At 39.5% G+C, this 21,714-nt stretch overlaps 1 protein-coding gene across 27 annotated transcripts in view; it reads right to left on the bottom strand.

The window, feature by feature from the left end:
• LOC144591791 (receptor-type tyrosine-protein phosphatase delta-like) overlaps positions 1 to 21,714 on the bottom strand; it is a 1,768,335-nt gene that overhangs the window by 1,359,524 nt on the left and 387,097 nt on the right. For all 27 annotated transcript variants that reach the window (XM_078395814.1, XM_078395847.1, XM_078395838.1 and 24 more), the window contains one exon: positions 10,836 to 10,883. The gene's annotated coding sequence lies outside the window, so the exon portion shown is untranslated. The remainder of the gene's footprint in view (positions 1 to 10,835; positions 10,884 to 21,714) is intronic.

Here is a 21,714-nt window from a genome sequence, read left to right as displayed (position 1 = left end):
ACAGCCTTATGTGGCAATGATTTCCACAGATTCACCACCCTCGGACCAGTCAGGCTAACTGGTTTATAGTTTCTACTCTTCTGCTTCGCTCCCTTTTTGAACAGCAGAGTAATATTTGCGATATTTGCGGAGTTATCTTTTGGTATAAACTCTGCTCTACCACTGTTGCAAACTGCACACATGGAACTAAGCCAGATCCCATCTTGCCATATCTTGTCCCTGCTTTCTTCGCTTTTCTTGGAGTCAGTTCTCTGCACCATCTGAGCCACAGTTTGCTCCTGTACAAATGGAGTATCAGCAGGAATGAATGGGGAGTACAGTGGTGGCATGATGCCACACCTGGAGATGGAAGATGAGATCCAGCATATCTTGTATCTGCTTCTGTTCAGTCGTGGTCTTCTCACAAATGGCACCTCTATTCAAGGAGAACAGCAATCTTCCGACATTCAGAGTCTCTTTATTCCTGGAGAACTCTGAGCTGCTCGTGGGTGGAAACCTTGTATCCATGGAGAGCACCAATCTGCTTATGAGTTGCTTCCTTCTGTTCAATGTGGACAACAAGTTGTTCCTCGTGGCATATTGTTCACCAGTTGTGAGAGTAGAGACATGCATGTAGAATGAGATGTGACTGCACAGAGACAGAATGTAGCCTCTTCCTATGCCTCCAGAGTAGCGAAAACCAGCACAGAATATGTTGTATAATGGGATTGTTGCTGAGCCTTTACAGATGAGAGGAGATCATGGTATCCTGGCTCAACACAAATTTCAGCGAGAGTTTGAAGATTGTCTTCCTTTCATATCTGCATTGGACAAGCCAGACCTTACAATGTGCTGATGAACTCCTCATGTTGCTGCATTAACCTCATCATGAAAACTCCCCAACCATGACTTTCACCCGAGGTGCGTAGATGCACGGAGCCCAATTAAATGAGGCCCCACACCCAACTACCTTTGCACATCATTAGAGTGCTGCCCGCTACAGCAGTATTTCCCCATGACAGGCATCGCTCAAACCTTGTGCCTTTTAGGTTAAACAAAACATTTCTGCAATGCAATTCAATCCCTCAGTGTTAAAGAAATGCACTTTGTGAAGCATTTGTAAATTACTATTTTGAAATCTGGTAAAGTGTCCATTTTGAAAATCCACATTTTATTAAGATTGTCAACATTTTGGAGAGGGTGTTGAGGACATTTGTTAGAATAGTGACGGGGATGAGGGGATTCACTGAAGTGGAGTGCAGAGAAACAGAGATTGTTCTCCCTTGCTCAAAACAAGGTTCAGCAGAGGTGTTCAAAGTAATGAGAGGTTTCGATTGAGTGGATAGGGACAGATTTACAGATTTTTACCACAAGCAGAAAGGTCAGTTGCCAGGAGACACAAATTTAAGATAATTGGGGAAAAAGGTCATTCAGATGATGATCAGATTGTTTTCTCAGCAAGTTCTTATGATCTCGAATGCTTTGCCGGAAGGGGTGGTGCAAAAACACTCACTGGGAACTTTCAAAAGGGAATTACATATTGCAGGGCTGGAGGGAAAGAGCAAAGAATTGGGATTAATTGACAAATCTTTCAGACAACAGTTAGAACAGAATGGTCAGATGGCTCCTTTCTCTGTTGTCTGTTCAATAATAACGTTCTACCTCGAAACTAGCACAAATATAATTGTAGGGTATGATAGTTGCAGAGGAAACATGTTTTTTCTTAATATTATACACATCTAGTGCTGCTTTTCAATGAAAGCTTTGAGTGTATTATTTTTAAACAGTTCATCTGTGCAGACTAGGGCAGGTTGAGTTATTAATGCTTTTAATAACCAATCCCTTGTGAAACAGGGTAAGAGGTGCGGCAGGTTGTGTGATTGTTGACAGATTGTGACTGTTGATTGCTTCGGGAGAGATACAACATTCTCCACAAAATGGTAGAGAAGAATGAATGAATTATTAGTTAAATGGAAAGAAGATGGAAAATAAAGGAGATCAGGCGTTCTGACACAATGTAGAAACAAGGAATTGAAGATGCTGGTTTACAAAAAAAGAATATAAAGTGCCAGAGTAACTCAGTGGGCCAGGCAGCATCTATGGAGAACATTGATAGGCAATGATTTGATTTGGGTTGGGGGGGGGGGGGTGTGTGTGTGTGTGTGTGCGTGCGTGCGTGCGTGCGTGCGTGCGTGCATGTGCGTGCGTGTGCGTGCGTGTGTGTGTGTGTGTGTGTGTGTGTTAGTGTTAGGTAATGAAAGCTGGGAGGGGCTGGACAAGGCATGCCAGATTAACAAATCTGCTTTTTTTAATAGCTAGATGGTTGGACAGAGGCCAGAGATTAAAATAGAAAATGTGAGACAAAAGAATTGAAGATTTGTCATTTGTGAAGCTAAAGAAAGGAATGTGGGTGGAGGGTGAAATTGGTGTGTCCGGGTTGGGGCACAGGGAAGGGGAGGGGGAAGAAAGGAGTGTGTGGGGGGAGGTTGTTAAAGGTTACCTAAAATTGGAGAAATAGAGTATTGAAGCAATACTCAGTGTCGGAAGTTAAACAATTTTGATGGTGCACTTAAAGTTTGCTGCTGAGCCAAAGTAGTGATGAAAGTTGAAAGTGTTCTGGTTACCTCTGCGAATAAGTTGAGAGCAGCACAGTGGCATAGCAAGTAGAGCCATTGCCTTGCAATACTAGGGACCCAGATTCAGTCCTGACCTTGTATGCTGTCTGTGAGAAGTTTGCATGTTCTGCTTGAAACTCTGCCAGTTTTCTCAAGTGCTCCAGTTTCCCAAGGATTATGGGTTAGTTGTTTAACTAGCCTCACAGGTGGATTTAGTTTAATTTTCATTTATAGATTTAGCACAAGAAACAGGCCCTTCAGCCCAACGAATCCGCATCAACCAGCAACCCCTGCCCACCAATACTACCCTACACACACTAGGATACACATACATACGTTACAATTTTACGAAACCAATTAGCCTAAAAACCTGTACGTCTTTGGAGTGTGGGAGGAAACTGGAGTTCCCAGAAAAAACTCAAGCAGGTCACAGCGAGAACGTACAAAATCTGTACAGACAGCACCCGTAGACAGGATCGAACCCAGGTTAATGGCACTGTCAGGCAGCAACTCTGTGCTGCACTATGAATGATGGATTGTGGGGAAAGAATTACAAAGAATTTGATTCCTGTAAATAGATGGTTGATGGTCAACTCATTGGGCTGAAGGGGCTTTTTCCATGCGCGTTTCTAGATGGAAGAGGGGGAACAAGGAACTGCAGATGCTGGTTTACAAAAACAGACCCTTTGGCCCATCAAATCTACACTGACCATCGATCATCCATTCACACTGGTTCTATGATATCCCACTTTCATCTCAACACCGTACACAGTAGGGACAATTTTAAAGAGGCCACTTAACTTGCAAACGTACTTTTTTAATGATGTGGGAGGAAACCTACATGGTTCCAAGCTGAATGTCCAAACTCCACACTGACAGCACCCAAGGTCAGGATAAAACCCAGGTCCCTAGAGCTGCGAGGTAGCAGCTCTACCAGATGTGCCACCGTGCCGGATAATTGAAATATTCTCCAACATGATAGGTTATCAAAATGAAGTGTCAACCCTGCTCATTCTCCATAGACACTTTCCCACACACCAATCACCCGACACACTGTTGTCCACCATTAAAAAAACCCAAAAAAAAACAAAAAAAAAAACAAAACCTTCATTTCACTGCACATCGAGTTGTGTATGTGACAAATAAATTTGACTTTGACTTGACTTGACTTCTCCTGCATGGCGGAAAGGCTGTTGATACAAAATTGTTGAATTAAATGCTAAGCCTAAAAAGGACTGTGCTAAGGATGCTAAAGAGATCAGATGCCTGTGAACCATAACAGATGTTTCCAGAGAACAAAGGTTTAAGGTGAGGGGGGAAAAAATTAACAGGAATCTGAGAGGTTACTTTTTTTTACACAAAAGGTGGTAGGTGTAGGGTACGAGCTGCCAGAGGAGGTAGTTGAGGTAGGTATTATTGCAAAGTTTAAGAAACATTTAGACAGGTACATTTATAGGCTAGATTTAGGGGGATATGGACCAAATGCAGGCAGGTGGAACTAGTGTACATGGGTCATGTTGGTCAGTGTGGGCAAGTTGGGTCAAGGGGCCTGTTTCCACACTGTATGACTCTATGCCTTTAGTTCAAAACTGTGGAATGAATATTTGGAGATGTGAAAGCCTAGAAGATGCATTGTCCTCTTATTTGATGTGATAATTGTACGAACAGCAAATCATCGTCTGCCAAAATAATATCATATAATTGGGGAATCCATGCCTTAGGAAATCGTTACTGTGGTTCCCCTTTTGAAGAAGTGATGAAAGCAGGGGTGGGTTAATGGCAATGAGTCTCCAGGCAGAGATTTTCCCCTCTATGTGGCGTGGACAATTGTATCTCTTGCCATGTGTACCTGACACCACATGGGCAGCAGTTGCACTGGGTTCGCAGATCAAGGAATCTGTAAAGTGAACAATTCTGTGCTCAGAGCTACCAGTAATGATTTTTTTAAATGCAGCACCATGCCAGAGGGTGGGATATACAGGGTTAAAAATGATGTTCACAGGGAATAAATATTTTCAATCACATGATTTATTACTTTCAACACAATGTTTTCCTGGAGATAAAAATAGAAGGTCACATGCTCCACCAATCTGGCACAATTGCTATCAATAAACAATAAATGTGTGCTTTGCTCAAGGCTGATGTCAACACTGGTGGGAAATTAGACAGTAAAGTTACTCATGTGTAAATGAATCACAACAGGGAGTTGCTGCTGCAATTTCCCAATGGATTGGACTTCTGCAAAAATGGGCCCAGACGTTTCAAAAGTGAAAAAAAGTTTTTGTGTGTGTTACATATAGCACATTTGTAAATGTTTATTTTCTATAACAAATTCCAAGCTGAGAAGACAAAATGCGTTCCACCAATGAATTGCAGAGGGGAGGTTGGTAAGGCGAAGCTGGTATGTCATCATTGCACATCATCTGTTGAAGACTTAATGGTTCAATAAATATTTCAGGGAAAGGAGAATATAGCTGATGAAAAATGAAAAACTGTTGAGCTTAAATGATTGAAATCGCAGATTTTAGTTTCAATGCTACAACTTCCATGGCACAAATGTTGCTCATCGCACAGAGCTGTTAAGAAGTGATAATAACAGTTCCTGGAACATCATCTTTTGTGGTAGTGCAAAGAAAAAAAACGGTATAACTTTAGTGTTGCTGTAATTTTCCAATTCAATCATTGGATAATAGAGGTTTTGCAAGGTCATTATTTATTGCCATTGAGATGGTGGTGAACAGGTTTCTTGAACTATGGTAATTTGTATGGTGAAGGTATTAAGACAGTGGCATTCAGTAGGGATTTCCAAGACACTGATTGAGCCAAAATGACTGTCTTCAAACTAGGGTCATATTTGATTGATTGGAGAATTTGCAGGTGACTGTGTTCTTATGCAACTTCTATGCCTGTCCCTTCAGACCACAAAGATAGTTTAGTTTAGTTTATTGTCACGTGTACCGAGGTACAGTGAGAAGCTTTTTGTTGCGTGCTAACCAGTTAGTAGAAAGCCAATACATGGTTACAATCAATCCATTTACAGTGGAAAGATTCATGATAAGTGAATAACGTTTAGTGCAAGGTAGAGCCAGCAAAGTCCAGTCAAGTATAGTCTGATGGACATCAAAGAGGTAGATAGTAGTTCAGCACTGCTCTCTGGTTGTGGAAGAGGGATCAGGAGCATTTCAGAGGTCTAGCTATGTGACACTTCACAGTTTGCAAATGGTACAGTTGCAACAGTTCACCAAGAGAGAAAGACATGAATATTTAACATGGTGGAGTGTGTGAACGTCAAGTGAATTATGTTGGCTACTATTGAAGTTCTCAAGTGCTTTTGGAGTCACAATTAGAAAGGTGAGGAGAATTCCATCAGAATTATTCTGGGTTGAAGATGGAAAAGATGTCAGGAAGTCAGAAGGTGAATCACTAATATCAAATCTCTGACATTCTTTTGGCCACAGAACATACATTAACTTCTGCTCAACAATATTGCTTGTGAGGGATCCGATGAAGATATTGCTTTTGAATATCAAGTGGAAGAGCTGAGATGCTCTCAAGGAAGAGACTCAGCTATTGTGTATGATGTGAATGCAATTTTCCACTTATCCTCATAAGCCTGAATGTTGACTTGGCTCTTTCACACGTGGGCACACATTGCCTTGTTCTTCATGTTTTGTTGCAAGTAGCACTTAGCACTGTACAAGTATTAGTAAAAATCACTACCTCTTATTTAGTTTAGTTTAGAGATACAGCGCAGAAACAGGCCCTTCAGCCCACCGGGACCGCGCCGACCAGTGATCCCTGCACATTAACACTATCCTACACCCACTAGGGACAATTTTTTACATTTACCAGGCCAATTAACCTACAAACCTGTAAGTCTTTGGAGTGTGGGAGGAAACCGAAGATCTCGGAGTATACCCATGCACATCACGGGGAGAACGTACAAACTCTGTACAGACATCACCCATAGTCAGGATCGAACCCAGGTCTCCGGCGCTGCATTTGCTGTAACCACAATCACAATCACCTTTTTTGAGTCCAAGGACAGATTTCAGTCAGTGGAGCTTTCCCGTTATAATACTAACAAATAACTATTCTATTCAATTGTATTCTATTGTATTCTATTGTATTGTATTGTATTGTATTGTATTGTATTCTATTCATTCTATTCTATTCTATTCTATTCTATTCTATTCTATTGTATTGTATTGTATTGTATTGTATTCTATTCATTCTATTCTATTGTATTGTATTGTATTCTATTCATTCTATTCTATTCTATTCTATTCTATTCTATTGTATTGTATTGTATTGTATTGTATTGTATTGTATTGTATTCTATTCTATTCTATTCTATTCCATTCTATTCTATTCTATTCTAACTCAACTATTCTATGAGTCCTTGCAGCTTCAACCTTGTCAAAAAAGTGCTGGAAGTCAGATCAATCACTCTCATCTATAATACACCTCGATTTTCCATGTTGGATTATCTGAGAAGTCATGGTGAGACCCAAATTAATCATGTTTATGTGCAGAAACAAGGAAGTGCAAATGCTGGTTCACAAAAAAAGACACAAAGTGCTGGAATAATTCAGTGGGTCAGACAGTTTATCTGTAGAACATGGATAGGTAACGTTTTGGGCCAGACAGGTTGTGGTGTGGGGAGAGAAAGCTAGAAGAGAGATGGTGTTGGGGCAAAGTCTGGCAAGTGGTAGGCTGGAAGAGTGGAAACAAGGAAGTGAAGATGCTGGTTACAAAAACAGACACAAAATGCTGGATTAACTCAACAGTTCAGGCAGCATCTCCGGAGAAGGTGGATTTTTGTGCAGCAGGAATTTCTAAAAGTTCCTAGACTGTAATTTCTAATATCATTGTATAAATGTTGTTGTAAGTGGATTAGTTAGTGAATCAGCAGAGAAACCGACAATTTTATTTTCTATTTTTAGATATTGTTCATTCAGACTAATATTGTTACAAATAATAAAAAATAATACCAATAGAAATATACAGGATCTATACAAATATTTTACTGCGGATTGGCACATTCTTATACGTTAAATATTATTCTTGTTTTAAGGAAAAGCATACTGTTAACATGATAGTAAATGCTTAGTTTATTTTCCCCACAAAGTCTGCAAGGTTTAATGTTTATTTTTGCCCTTTGCCAAATGATTGAGTGTAACTTCAGTCTTGCGATCATCATAATGAAATAAAATGATGAACAATGATAAATCATACATGTTCTTCACTTCATTACATTCCGCCTGAGCCGAGCAATCTGTTTGGCAAGTCCATCACAACATTTAAACACTGCAGGCACACTTCCCATATCAGCATTCTTAAGGTGCATGGAAGATCAACATTTCTTTAGTTTAGTTTAGTGTCATGTGTACCAAGGTACAGTGATTTTTTTTTTGCATGCTGACCATTCAGTGGAAAGACAATATAGGATTACAATTGAGCCATCCACAGTATTCAGACAAGAATAAAGGAAATAATGGTTAGTGCAAGATAATGTCCAGAAAAGTATGATTAAAGATAGTCCGAGGGTCTTTAATGAGGTGGATAGTTGCTCAGAACTGCTCTCTAGTTGTTGATTGAGTAGTTCTGTTGCCTGAAACTGATTTCCCTTTGACTGCCCTTGAATAGACTCCATTGCAATCTGTTGAATCTACTCTCTTCACCAGCTCTCAAGGCAACAGTTGTTAACAGGACTTCCCCACAACAGTTTGTTTAAGGCTATTTTAATAGCCCTTTAATCATTGGATTTACAAATGTGACAAGCTGAATTGCTGTTCATTTATTTTGTAGAACACTTCAAGTGCCACAGTGGCCAAGTAGGTTTATTATGGAGTAATGGTAATACAAATCTGAGTCATAAAGCAATAACAGTAGATTAATCAACCTGCAAAAGTATACTCCAGTTAATAAATAGAAACCCAAAAGTAAGAGCTCTTATGCTTTGAAAAACATCTTGGGACATTGAAAAACATTGTGGGACACCACAAGGGACAGTGTCAATTGCCGTCTCTCCTATAACATATCATTGTCTTTTTTTGGCATCAGTTGGACTCTAAAAGCTTTACAATCTCATGAAACATATAAAAGCAATGACTTGAGATCACATTTTTAAACTACCAGCAATTTTGCTCATTTGATTAAAAAAATCTCTGAGTGTTGACCCCACAATAAACACATCTTGCTGAGCTGTCCTGTTGCAAGACCTGAATGATTCTGATGAACGAAACATAGACATACATTTGAAAAATAACTTTTGACAAAGCACTGGATGAATCAATAGTTACATCATTTGCTGCAGAATGAGTTGTTTCGGTTTCAATGTAAATTGCCTTTCATAACAGAGCCTTCTGGAATGTCTATAAAGTGTTTCATGGAAAGAGGTACCTAATGAAAGATATTGCAATGTAATCTCTGAGGATTAAAATTAAACCGAACTTTGCATTGTGTTATTTTTCCATTCAAATCATGAGGTTTCTTGCTCCAAGGGTTGTGAGTTTAAAGTTGGTAGAACAGTGAACTTCAACGAGTTAGCTTATTTCATCTAAAGTTTAGATTAAATAAATTTAGATTCTAAACAAATGATTGAGTGCGAAATTTCGGATTCATCGGGTGTTGCCTAAAAATATTAGGAAGAATTAATGTTCCTTATTACTCTGCCAAACTTAGCAATCAACATTCACATGCAAAGCATTCTGAAAGTATTACAGTTTGAGGATATTCAAATACTCTATTGAGCTTCTACAGCTACAGGATAGACAGGTTGCATTACAGACTGGTTTAATAATTCAAATGCTCAAAAATGATGGATGATGTAGAAAGTGGTGATCATTGTCTTGTCCATTATGGATACTGATCTCCCCACCATTGAATGGATCTATAGGAAGCATTGCCTCAAGAAGGTAGCTAAGATCATCAAAGGCTCACTCCATCCTGGTCACACTTTGTTCTTGCTGTTCCATTGGAAAGAAGGGAGAGGAGCCTGAGATCCATTATCTCCAGCATCAAGAACTGCTTCCTCTCATTAACCATCAAGTTTTCGAGCCACTCTGTATGCCTCCACCTGCAACCCTACCTCAGCACTCTACTACTGCGGATTTTGCACTACTAACATTGTACTATACACTTTGGTTTGCACTATCAAGGCCTGGTTCACCTTGAATAATGGATGAGTTTTTACATTTTATTTGTTGTATTGTTGCATTTCATGTGTCTGTAAAGCTGCAGCAAGAATGTAATTATTCTGGTCCCAGTGCATGACAATTAAACATTTTGGATCTCATGCTGATCAACATGCCAACACCCTTTGTCTGCATGGACTCTTTGACACAATTGTCAAGGCAGCACAGAGTAAAGGTCAAGATGTAAAATGATGATGCTCAAGTATAACCACATGACAATTCCAATCGTTTTGGTCTTGAAAGAAGAGGAACACAAATATGTCAGTAGGAAGATCTGGGCTAAGAAATGGCTGTGTGATGCACTAAGTTTTCCCATGTTTTGCCAATGAATGTTATCAAATACACAATTAGGTAGTTTGTGTGTCCATGGTACACTTCGAGATATTCAGTTAGTGAGCACCTTATCAATGGTGGTTTGAACACAGATGTTTCTCGCATATGTTGTAACCTCAATCAGCACATGATAATACATACAGGTTTAATTTCACAGGATTCTACTGCACATACAAAGATTGTGAGCACTGTAGATCTCAAACACAGCAACTGATTTAAACTGAGAGTTGGAAATAAGAGGCCACTACCAGGAAATCTGAGACATGCATCCTCCTCAATGTAGGTTCCTATTTTAATAACTCTTCTGGTGAGATCACCCCATCACCATATCATCTCTGCCGACGTGCTCATTACCTGTTCTCTCCCTGACCATCAGTTACCTATCCTTATCTTTATATCAGACATACCTTGGCTGAATTAATCACAATAATATTGGGTCTGTTGCACATCACTTCAGCAACTAAACATATATTTATAGACCTATGGTTTATAATAATTACAATACTTGATTATAGCAATGGACAAAAATATGGATAGTTATTATACTAAATCAACTTCACAAGTATTCCTACCCTTCTTCAAAGCAATGCAATAAACAGCCGTAATGCAGCTTTATCAGTCATGTATCCTTGTCATCTAGTTATACGTGTTCGTCAAAGAGTTGAACAGAAATTTTTTGGAAGGTCTCATAATAATAATCTCATCTTACCAAATGAGGAAAGAAGGAGTCACAAACTGATCTCTCTTCAAGGCTTTTCTGAAAAATACAAAAACAATTGCAAATATTATTAAAATACATCAGCCCAGATAACTAGAAAATTACTCAAGTGATAAATAAAGTTGAGAAGTGATGATTTCTAATTCCACTCTATACTAAACACTCTCTGAGACTATCTGCTGTTATTTTTCAACAACTATTGAAAGGATCACATTTACAAAAGCGTATCAGTTCTATTTACACTTTTAAAAGTTCAGTGAAAACTTTGCATGTTTACTAAAACACCACAACTTGTGATTTTCCATTGAATTGACAGGAACCGGCATGAAATAGCTCTGACTAACCAACTTACAAACTGCCAGAATCCCACATTGCATTTGTATCTTATCTCCTACAACAGGTTATTTATTTTAAATTATAGATAAATTGGGTCCCAACCCAAAAGATCATCTGTCCGTTTCGCTCCATGGATACTGCCTGACTAGCTGATTTTCTCCAGTAGCTCTTTTTTCAAGCAATTTGAAACATTGGTCCTTTCTCCAACTTTAGACGAGGAAACAGTTGGGATGATAGGGTCAGGAATTCTTCAGAACTTATGGCTCTGCTTAATCCGACAATCACATGGTCGTGGAATATTGAATCTACTTCAGGCGAGAATCATTCTTTTGCTAGATCATGTCATTTATTTTATTCTTTCACTTGTTTCCAATAATCTTTCTTCTCAGGACTTATATAAGGAAAGAAAATCTTTAATGCCAAGTTGAATTAACATAGGATGAACGCAACATTAATAGTTTGCAGAATGACCTATGAGGATGAAACCATGGACTGCAAGATGCAAGTGCCCAATCAGCATTTACATCAGACTAAACTGCCCATTTCTTCCAGATTGCATGACTGTAAGTAAACAGAACAACTGGCTTTTGGTTGTTTCATTAGTTTCAATGCTCAAATCAACTTAAAAAGTGAATAGAAAATAATAATATTCAAATGACTTTTAAAATAACTCAGATTGTTACAGATGGTATCTAACATCTGGTTTTCACTCTGGTGATTTTACTTTCACACTTTTGGACTGAAAAAAATTGAGGCAGTTTCTTGTCAATATTTCAAATATGACATTTGCAAAAAATATAATACTGCACACATGTCAGCAGTGACACCTGATAAGTATTTTTTTTTCATTTTCCATTTCATTAGGTAGCTATACTGCTATTCAAAGGTCATACAGTTATAAATTACAGAAGGAATTATATTAGTTCGAAAATAACGAGTATTTTTAACCCGATGAATGATAAAAATATTTCATTAAGTATAAGCACAACTTCTGTTGCATGATTAGAAAAGGTGTTTAACTGTCCAGATGATCTCTCTGAATGCATGAAATAGTACCGCAAAAGCCCAGAAATGAGGAAGAAATGTTCAACATAGAGCAATTTAAATCAACATATCAATCCACCATCCTTGAATCGCGTGATTTCAAATGGCCCACAAAATTGTGTTTTGCAGCTCACACTTTTCAGTTGTTGAACTGGTTCCAAAATATACAAGTCATACTGAGCCCATATCAGTGAGGGCATTACCTACATTCACTTATGCGCAGCCATCATCCACTGAACAAGCGACTTACAATATTAATTGTTATGCAGTGAACCATTTGTCAAAATACAACAAAATATTTCCAAAATACATCCCAGATGTATCTGCATTCAATTCCATTAACTATTCCTCAGCCAATCATGTGATCTCAGCTGACAGCGTTACTGACTAATGGAAACATTGTGTTACAAACATTTCTTGAAAACCTTTTGTGATGCAGGGTGTCCACACTTAACAATAACAATTTTTCTGCTCAGAGCAAGATGATTTGGGGGGCAATTTCTATGGCCCAAACTTTCTATGTTCTGGTGGCAGTCTGGTGACAAGAGTACCAGACTAGAGAGTTTCACCCGATGGCAGTCGTGATGCAGGAGGTCCACAAGATACGACAGGGTTCCATTCCTGACAACTGATCATAACCTAATCTGTTTGTAAGTCGGAAAACAACAATAGCAATGAGTGGGAAAGGATCACGAAAACCGCTGTGATGAGGGAGCGATTAGGCATGGGAAGAGTGGCCGTAACCCAGCGTGACTAATTCAGTGAGTGATCGAGTGAGTCAGCTCAGGGTTCCCAGCTCTGCTAGAGAGAATGCACAAGGAAATACCCTGCCACACCCGACAGAAGATGCAGTAGTCATCAAATACATCCCCATTTATCCCACCGGTCTCCCAAATGCTTGTTCAGGGTGTCCATAATTTAGGCGCTCGTAAACCGGGAGAAACCTGTACCTTTATTCCATAACAGAAACCTGCAACAGGCACTGAAACAATATAATGAGTAGTTATTGGGTGACAAGAGCATTATAAACTTGGGGCATTGTTGTATTTATTTTTAAATTGTACATTAGTTTATTCTTTATTTATTGGTTGATCGATTGGTTGGTTGATTGTTGCGACTATCATCAAGGATACTATATACTCTATGATCATCATGCAAACAAGGAATTTCATGCACGCTGGTGTACATGATGATAAACTAAGCTGAATTTGCTCATAAAGATTTAAAGTGATTAATGGGAAACAAAATCTGGAGAAATCAATTCAAACACTGTGCATTATCCAGAATGCATGAGCTAAAATGGTGGATAAGTTAGACTTTATAGAAGCTTATGACATGCACAGGTAACTAATTGATTTGCAGTCGTTTGGGGAAGAAAAGGTGCAACTAAAATGAAGCATTCCACAAAGTGGCAAGGGCAAAATGTACCAAAAGATCACTTCATGGGAGGTAGTGCACAGCAGTGCACGCTTTCGAGGGGGGAGTGAGTCGCTGGAGGCCCTACAATAGTTTGGGGCTCAGCTGGACCGGGTGCCGCACCAAGAGGCCGAGCACATTGACCGGACGCGGCGTACAATGATGTTCAGTGGCGGAGGACACCAACAGCTACGTTTGGCCAGACCGACCCTGCAACGCCACCAGGACAGCAGACCTTCATGGTCAGGTCAAGAACCTTGCACAAACAACAACTGGAACTTGAAAATGGCACCAAACTAGCGACTCTGTATACCGTCTCAGTGTACCATTGCTGTACACTTGTACTGTATCTGTGATGCTTATCTAATATGTGTCTAATTGCTTATGTATGATGATACTTGTACTGGAATTAGTTGATTGATTTGTGAAGGACCGTGTGCTTCTTGGAGTGCAACATCAAGTACACATTAAACAAAGACACACGCACAGGCGTTTTCATTCTGTGAAGGAACGTAGACCATCCTACTCGACCTCGAGGGACAGCCACGACGCCGACTTGTACTGAACTGTATACAAAATTAATTTCAATGTACATGTTCACTTGGTACATGCGACAAATAAAGTACCATAGAAGCACTATGACACACCCTGTGACAGAATACACAGAATTGCAAATGATCTATACACAAAACAAGGGCCCAGACAAATTTTCCAGGGTATGAAACAGTTTTTGATTGAACAAGACTGTGAGTACCGATATCAGACATGCATGAGTGAAAGATGGTGAAAATACCACAGCTCAGTCCAGATTGCTTCCACTGAGAATTTAAAAAAGTGACAGCCACAAATAGCATCTTTAGCATGACCCAGGGAATGTCAATACATTTGGCCCTGCTACTAAAACAAGATAAACATTAAATAAATGTGTAGTATTTGCACGAGGCAGTTAAAAAATCAAGTAAGGTTAGACAATAAACATCAAGTATCAATGAGGTGAAGCAGCAGAACGTCTGATGTTAGAGGTCAATATTTCCAACAAGTCATAAAATGACTCAGGCAGATCCAATGAAGTATTCAGTAAAAAAGGTGGGAGGATAACATTTATTTTCTTGGGCCCAATCTGCAATTCCAGAACAAATTGTATTTTGTGAACCATTATTTCCCATGAGGTCTCACTTGGCAAAAAACAGAATTTGCCTTGAACCAACAGAAAGAATAGCATTAAGTATAGCTTTGATGTAATTTTGAACAGTGCAATAGTAAGATTATTAACATATTTACAAACAGGTATGTCATAAAAGCATTTTGAAAAAACATATTAATACACCATCTTTGAGTGGTTTGGCTTTAAATAATTTAAAATGTTACTTTAAAAGTAGAAACACAATAATTGCCAGCTATACAGTTGTAAAATGAATGTCAGAAAATTGTTTTGAAAACTTTTAAAAGCATAGCTAATAATGTCCAAAAGTTCAAGTTTTAATTTTAAAGCATCCCCCATGAGCAGCAAATTAGAACAATTTGCAGAAACTTACAAAGAGACAAATCACAGTCAATGTATGGCCTGTGGAATTCTCTGCCACAGAGGGCAGTGGAGGCCAATTCACTGGATATATTCTAGAGAGAGTTAGATATAGCTCTTAGGGCTAACGGAATCAAGGGATATGGGGAGAAAGCAGGAACGGGATACTGATTTTGGGTGATCAACCATGATCATATTGAATGGCGGTGCTGGCTCAAGGGGCTGAATGGCCTATAACTGCACCTATTTTCTATGTTTCTCTGTGTTGTGAGTGGTGTCACCTTCTTAATCTTAGTTTGCAGAAAGCTAAGTTGTAAGTGATTCGATTTGCAATTAAAATTCCAGTTATGACAATTTTGAGCAAAGTGCACTAAAGTACACCAAAACTGTTTGAAATTTCTGATTCATTAGTCAGGATCCATGCGAGTGATCTGAACAAAGGCCCAAATAGAAAATCACCCAGTCATGTTTCACAGCGACATGACTCACCCCCAGCTCCCCAGACTCAGCCGTCCAGCCTGACGGTTTCTCCATCCATCGTATGGACCGTAGACAGGCATCTGGGAAAGGGAGAGGCGGGGGTGTCTGACTCATGGTCAACTCTTCGTGGTAGTTCTGCCTCCGCACCTGAAACATCTGGCGGTGAAGTGCCCCTTCTACTTCCAGAGTGAATTCACCTCCATCATCCTGACAGCAGTCTCCATCCCACCCCAGGCAGACTTCCGTCCAGCATTGGAGGAGATGCACACTGTGGTCAACAAGCACCAGACAGCATACCCTGAAGCCTTTACCACCAGGGCCTGGGACTTCAACAAAGCCAACCTGAAAAATCGCTCCCAAACTACAACCAGCATGTTGCCTGCAGCACCAGAGGATTAAACACCTTTGACCACTGCTTTACGAGAGACGCAAAAACTTCAAATTCCTGGGCGTGCATATTTCCGAAGATCTTTCCTGGACCCAGCACACTGATGCAATTATAAATCTAGCAGACCAACGCCTCTATTTCCTTAGAAGATTAAGGAGATTCGGTATGTCAAAGAGGATTATCTTGAACTTCTACAGGTATACAGCAGGGATCATCTTGACTGGTTGCATCATGGCCTGGTTCGGCAAACTGAACACCCAGGAGTGGGTAAAACTGCAAAAAGGTGGTGAACGCTGCCCAGTTCATCACCGGCTCTGACCTCCCCACCATCCAAGGGATTTATCGGAGTCGCTGGCTCAGAAAGGCAGCCAGCATCATCAGAGACCCACACCATCCTGGCCACATACTCATTTCACCCCTGCCATCGGGAAGAAGGTACAGGAGCCTGAAAACTGTGACGTCCAGGTTCAGGAACAGCTTCTTCCTAACAGCCATCAGGCTATTAAACACTACAACCTCAAATAAGCTCTGAACTACAATAGACTATTATTATTATTATTATTATTATTATTATTATTATTATTATTATTATTATTATTATTATTATTATTATTATTATTATTATTATTATACAACTATTGTCTGCTTTTTGAGTATGTGTATGTGAATATATATATATATATACTGTACAGGTATATATTTGTATGTGGATATATATATATATATATATAAATGTGTATTTGTGAGTGTGTGTATATACACACACTGGACTTTACTTTTCTCTCTATCATTTATTATATTGTTACAGTGTGCGATGTTTATATATTCTGTTGTGCTGCAGCAAGTAAGAATTTAATTGTTCTATCTGGGACATATTACAATAAAACACTCTTGATTCTTGACTCTCTAATGTCAGAATACAATAAAAACAAAGCAGGCATACACAGTTCCTTACGGTTACACTGGGGCAACAATTTACCAAAAGTAATGAGGTTAGAGATTGGTACAAAACTGTGCTTTTAGGAATGAAAGTCCTTGATCTTTCACTGGTAATGTGACAACTACATATTGCATAAACTATCATGCATCATTTATTATAAATCACAAACCCCAATTTGATTCTGATCTTAATAAACCACCCCCAATTTGAGATAATACCCAATGTTTATAAAGCTCGGCTACTTAACTATATTTCTCTGTTTTTACAAATCTTCAAAATATAAGATCAAATTGCACCACATTCTAAATCAGATGACAGACTTTTCTTGTTTAAAAACAAGGAACTGCAGATGCTAGTTTACAACAAAAAAAGAGACATATAGTGCTGGAGTTACTCTGCTGGTCAGGCAAATATGTGGTGTTTCAGGTTTGTTTTACAGATTGATTGTGGTGGGAGAGTGGGAGGTACTAAGCCAAAATCTCATCTGTCCATGTTCTCCAGAGATACTGCCTGACCCCCTCAGCGACTCCAGCAGATTTTGTCTCAGACTTTCTTACTTTCCTGTTTGACTCAATAGCTTTGCTTATTGGACACGCCCTTTCTTTTCATTTGTAAGCTAAATTTGGATCAAGAAATGTAATGACTAGGCGCATGATTTTCCTACATGTAAGATTTTGACACATGTAACCCATAAAAACTTGAGGCGATGCAGTTTTGTGTGTGCACACTCAGAGGATGTGGGACAAATATTATTTGTCCGGTAATGTACATTTGTCATCCCTGTTACCATTGTAGCTTGTATTTACACATCTACAAAATGGTGTGAGCTATGTGCGGGAAAGCAGGCCAAGACAGAGACAGCAACTTTGATGGTACACCAAAGAGAAACATCATTAATGTGTTTTATTTCTGTGCTTTATCTCTCTACATCATCGTCCATATCTCTCGCTTCCCTTATCCCAAACCAGTCTGAAAAAGGGTATCGACCCGAGATGCTGCCTGTCCCACTGAGTTACTCCAGCTTTCTGTGTCTATCTTTGGTTTAAATCAGCATCTGCTGTTCCTTCCACCACAAACCTCACTAATTACATATTTTCTGGAGATTTCATTGCAACAGACATCAAAGTGGTTTTCTGAACTGCAACATTTGAATAATTTCTGGTTTTGACTAAGATGAAACACGTTATAATTATCAGTAGATCCTTGGTATGCCAATCTTGTCTCTGCATCAACAAGCTTGAAGTGGGGCATGTTGCTTTAAAGATATGTCAAACTGCAAGTCTACACATACCGATAGAACTTAGCAGTGTTGACTGTGCAAGAAACTTGGTGATGTGATATTTCACACACACACAGCCTTGCTTATCATGCAACAATAATATTTCTATTGGAGAAACAAAACAGGAGTGCAACACCCATAAAAGCAGTACATTAGCTCGTGGTTTCAAACAAGAATGAATATATAGGCTTTGATGGTATTACACTGCAATGTACTTTGTTTTCTGCACTAGGCACTGGTAAATTTGAAAAAATCTTTTGAGAAGAATGACAGCAAAACTCCTACCATCCACAAACCAACTATTCAGAAATGTTGATGGATTGGCATCTAGTTTACCAGGTAATGTTTGCCACATGCCTTTTCAATCACTGGAGCCCCAATTCCTTCTCACTCACCCACTTCTGATTCCTGTGCACACATTCCATTCACCCGTTCCCCAATTCCTGTACTTCTTTTCGGCTGTCCAGGACCCCAATAACCACGTTCCATTTAAACTTACCTGATTAGCTGAAAAATGTATTATTATACTTTTGAAAAATAATGAGTTAAAAGTGGTTTGGGCTATTGATGGGAAGATCATCCAATAGTGTAGAAAATCTGCTACTTTGGTGCCAACATAATCTTGAACATGGCAAATTATCAGAGTTTTTAAATTGAATAGCATAGCACAGGAAAAGGACCTTCAGCATGCAATAAATGCGCTGAACATAATGCCAAGAGAAACTAATCTCATTTGCTTGCACGTAATAAATATCCCTCCATATTCATGTGCCTATCTAAAAGCCTCATTAAACGCCACTGTACAGAAGTTCAGAGATAAAACAGTATAGAAATGGAGTTGTGAGGCACATGTGTTTTTTTTGGTGTTACATGATCCGTCGCAACATTATTCAGTGTTGAAGATTAGTTTAGGGAGAAACTGTGTGAAACAAGTAACCGAACCAGGCAATTTCATGCGTTATTCACATGATCATGGTTGACTTTTTCCTTGCCACTTCATGTTCCAAGCTCCATACCACAACAATCATGGAACAGTCTCAGTAAAATAAGGAGCACATGATGTTAGTTTGTTGATTTTTAAAAAAAAGAAGGACATTGCCACATTGGAAGTTCTGAGTGGCCCTCCATTAAATATATTCATGGCTGATCAACGATGGTCTCTATGAAGTGAATGAAACATCTGAATCAATGAGCACCTGCTTCAATGACTTTAATGGTTTGCTACACCATCTCTGTCTTGCTGGTATGAGTGGTACTTCACTCAGATATCCTCAATATATAATTTCTGAGAGGATCCGCACTCTGCAGGCATGAACTGTGATGTGCAGACTGCCTGGTTGGTCTACCAGGTTTCCTTGTACACACTACCTTCCTTTTCGTATGTGTCATGTTAACCAGGATGTTCATATCCCTTTGAGTGATTGGTAATGGCATTGGTTTATGTTGTCTTGTGTAACAGGTCCGAGTGAAAATCATAGTTAAGGTGCTATCCAGTAAAATGTAAAATATTACTGCACATAAGGACAATCAAGCCATATACAAACATGGCAGATAAAAATACCAGAATGCAGAAAAAAGTGTTACAGTGTTATAGTAATATAGTTACAGAGAAAAGACAGATGAAACAAAAGGTTTAAGGGTTATAATGAGGCAGGTTGGACGATCAGCTCTTAGCTTAGCTCTTAAAGATAAAACTTGAGGTTATGAGAGGTTAATTCAGTTGTCTGATGCCAGCGGGTAAGAAGGTGTTCCTAATATTGTGTTGGCGGCCTCTTGGTTGAGACTTCTAGAGCTCCAAAACCGCGGAGCCTGCGGACTTTAACATCTTGGAGCGGGCGATCCCTTTGCCAGGGGTCGGCCTTTGGTGCTCCAACCTGCGGGAGCTGCGGACTTTTACATTGTGAAGCTCCTGGTCCCTGGTTAGCGACCGACTTCAGGAACTCAAAGCCGCAGGAGTTTTGGTCGCCCTGATGCGGGAGCTTAGACCGCCCTGATGCGGGAGCTTAGACCACCCTGATGTGGGAGCTTAGACCGCCCTGATGCAGGAGCTTAGACCGCCCTGATGTGGGAGCTTAGACCGCCCTGATGTGGGAGCTTAGACCGCCCTGATGCGGGAGCTCGATCGCCGGCTGCAGATGGTTTGACTCCCCCGACCATGGGAGGAAAGGAGGAAAGAAGATAAGACTTTATTGCCTTCCATCACAGTGGTGAATGTGGAAGAGCTGCTGTGGTGGATGTTTATGGCAATTTTTAATGTAGTTGTGTGTCTTGTTGCTTTTTTGCTTTGACTGTATGGCAAACCAAATTTCTCGTATGTTGCAAAACATACTTGGCTAATAAATCACGATTATGATTATGATTATGAATCTGTTGGCATGTGATTTCAAGCTTTTGAGTCTTCTGCCTGATGGGAAAGGTGAGAAGAAGGAATGACCAGGGTGTACTTCAATGTGAAGTATAGATGGAATCAATGAGGTGGAGGCTAGTTTGGGTGCTGGCCAGGGTTAGATTGTGATGGATTGTGGGAGGTACCTTCCCCTGCCCTGTAGCTTCTGTGTAATTAATGGCAGCTGAAGTGTGTTGTTCTGCCATGCGACTGATGTCCTTCTCTGCTTGCTGCAGAGCAAATGTGATATTCCACAAAACTGGATGAGATCCAACCAGGAATTGAGCTGGTTCGGCTTTTAGCACTCATTTTCAATGGAAATCACACAAATGTTGAGCTGACTGCGGATTGGCATTATATGCCACCACATTCAAGGACTCCAAGACAAGGTGCAATCTAACTGCGAGGCAAAACCATTTTAAACAAATGAGTATTAGGAAAATATTTAATCAGAAATTAGCAGTCAGCATCAACAGTCCACTTAACATTCATTTAGAGATTCTTATGCTAAACTCAGCAATGTTCTTATGAAGGACAAGTTGATGTTAATGATATTTTGCATTGCATTGCACTTGCATGAGGTAATATTGGTGAATTAAGTATTGGATATTATTTTGAAATTAATTAAACAGAATTGTCAATACCTTTCCAGCAGAACACAAGCACATGAGACTTTGTTTCATGATAACAATTTCCAATGATAAGTATCAACTTAACATTAACTGCAAAGCAGCATCTTTCTCGAAACACGGTACCGTAGAGAATGGAATCCCATGTGGCCCTTCTCATCCTGTGGACCAAAGGGAATCATTCCATATTAATCCCTTTGCCCTGCACTTGATCCACAATTTCTGCGACCTAAAGAAAGAATGATTTCCAATCCAATAAATTTATCTGGAAATTGTATAATTCAGTGGTCTTTGCTTGGAATTGAATGCACTGGTTGCAACTTTGGTATTAAAACAGAGGTCAACAATGAAGAAAAACTAAGCAAGTTATGCTGACCTCTAAAGTTGTGAATAAGCACTATTGATTGGCAAATTTTACTCCTTAACTGCACATTTAGAACTGAGATGAGG

This window comes from Rhinoraja longicauda, chromosome 3, assembly GCF_053455715.1.
Source record: "Rhinoraja longicauda isolate Sanriku21f chromosome 3, sRhiLon1.1, whole genome shotgun sequence".
Lineage (NCBI taxonomy): Eukaryota > Metazoa > Chordata > Chondrichthyes > Rajiformes > Arhynchobatidae > Rhinoraja > Rhinoraja longicauda.
Note: the sequence above shows the minus strand (reverse complement) of the source record. Positions and strands in the feature narration are given on the sequence as shown.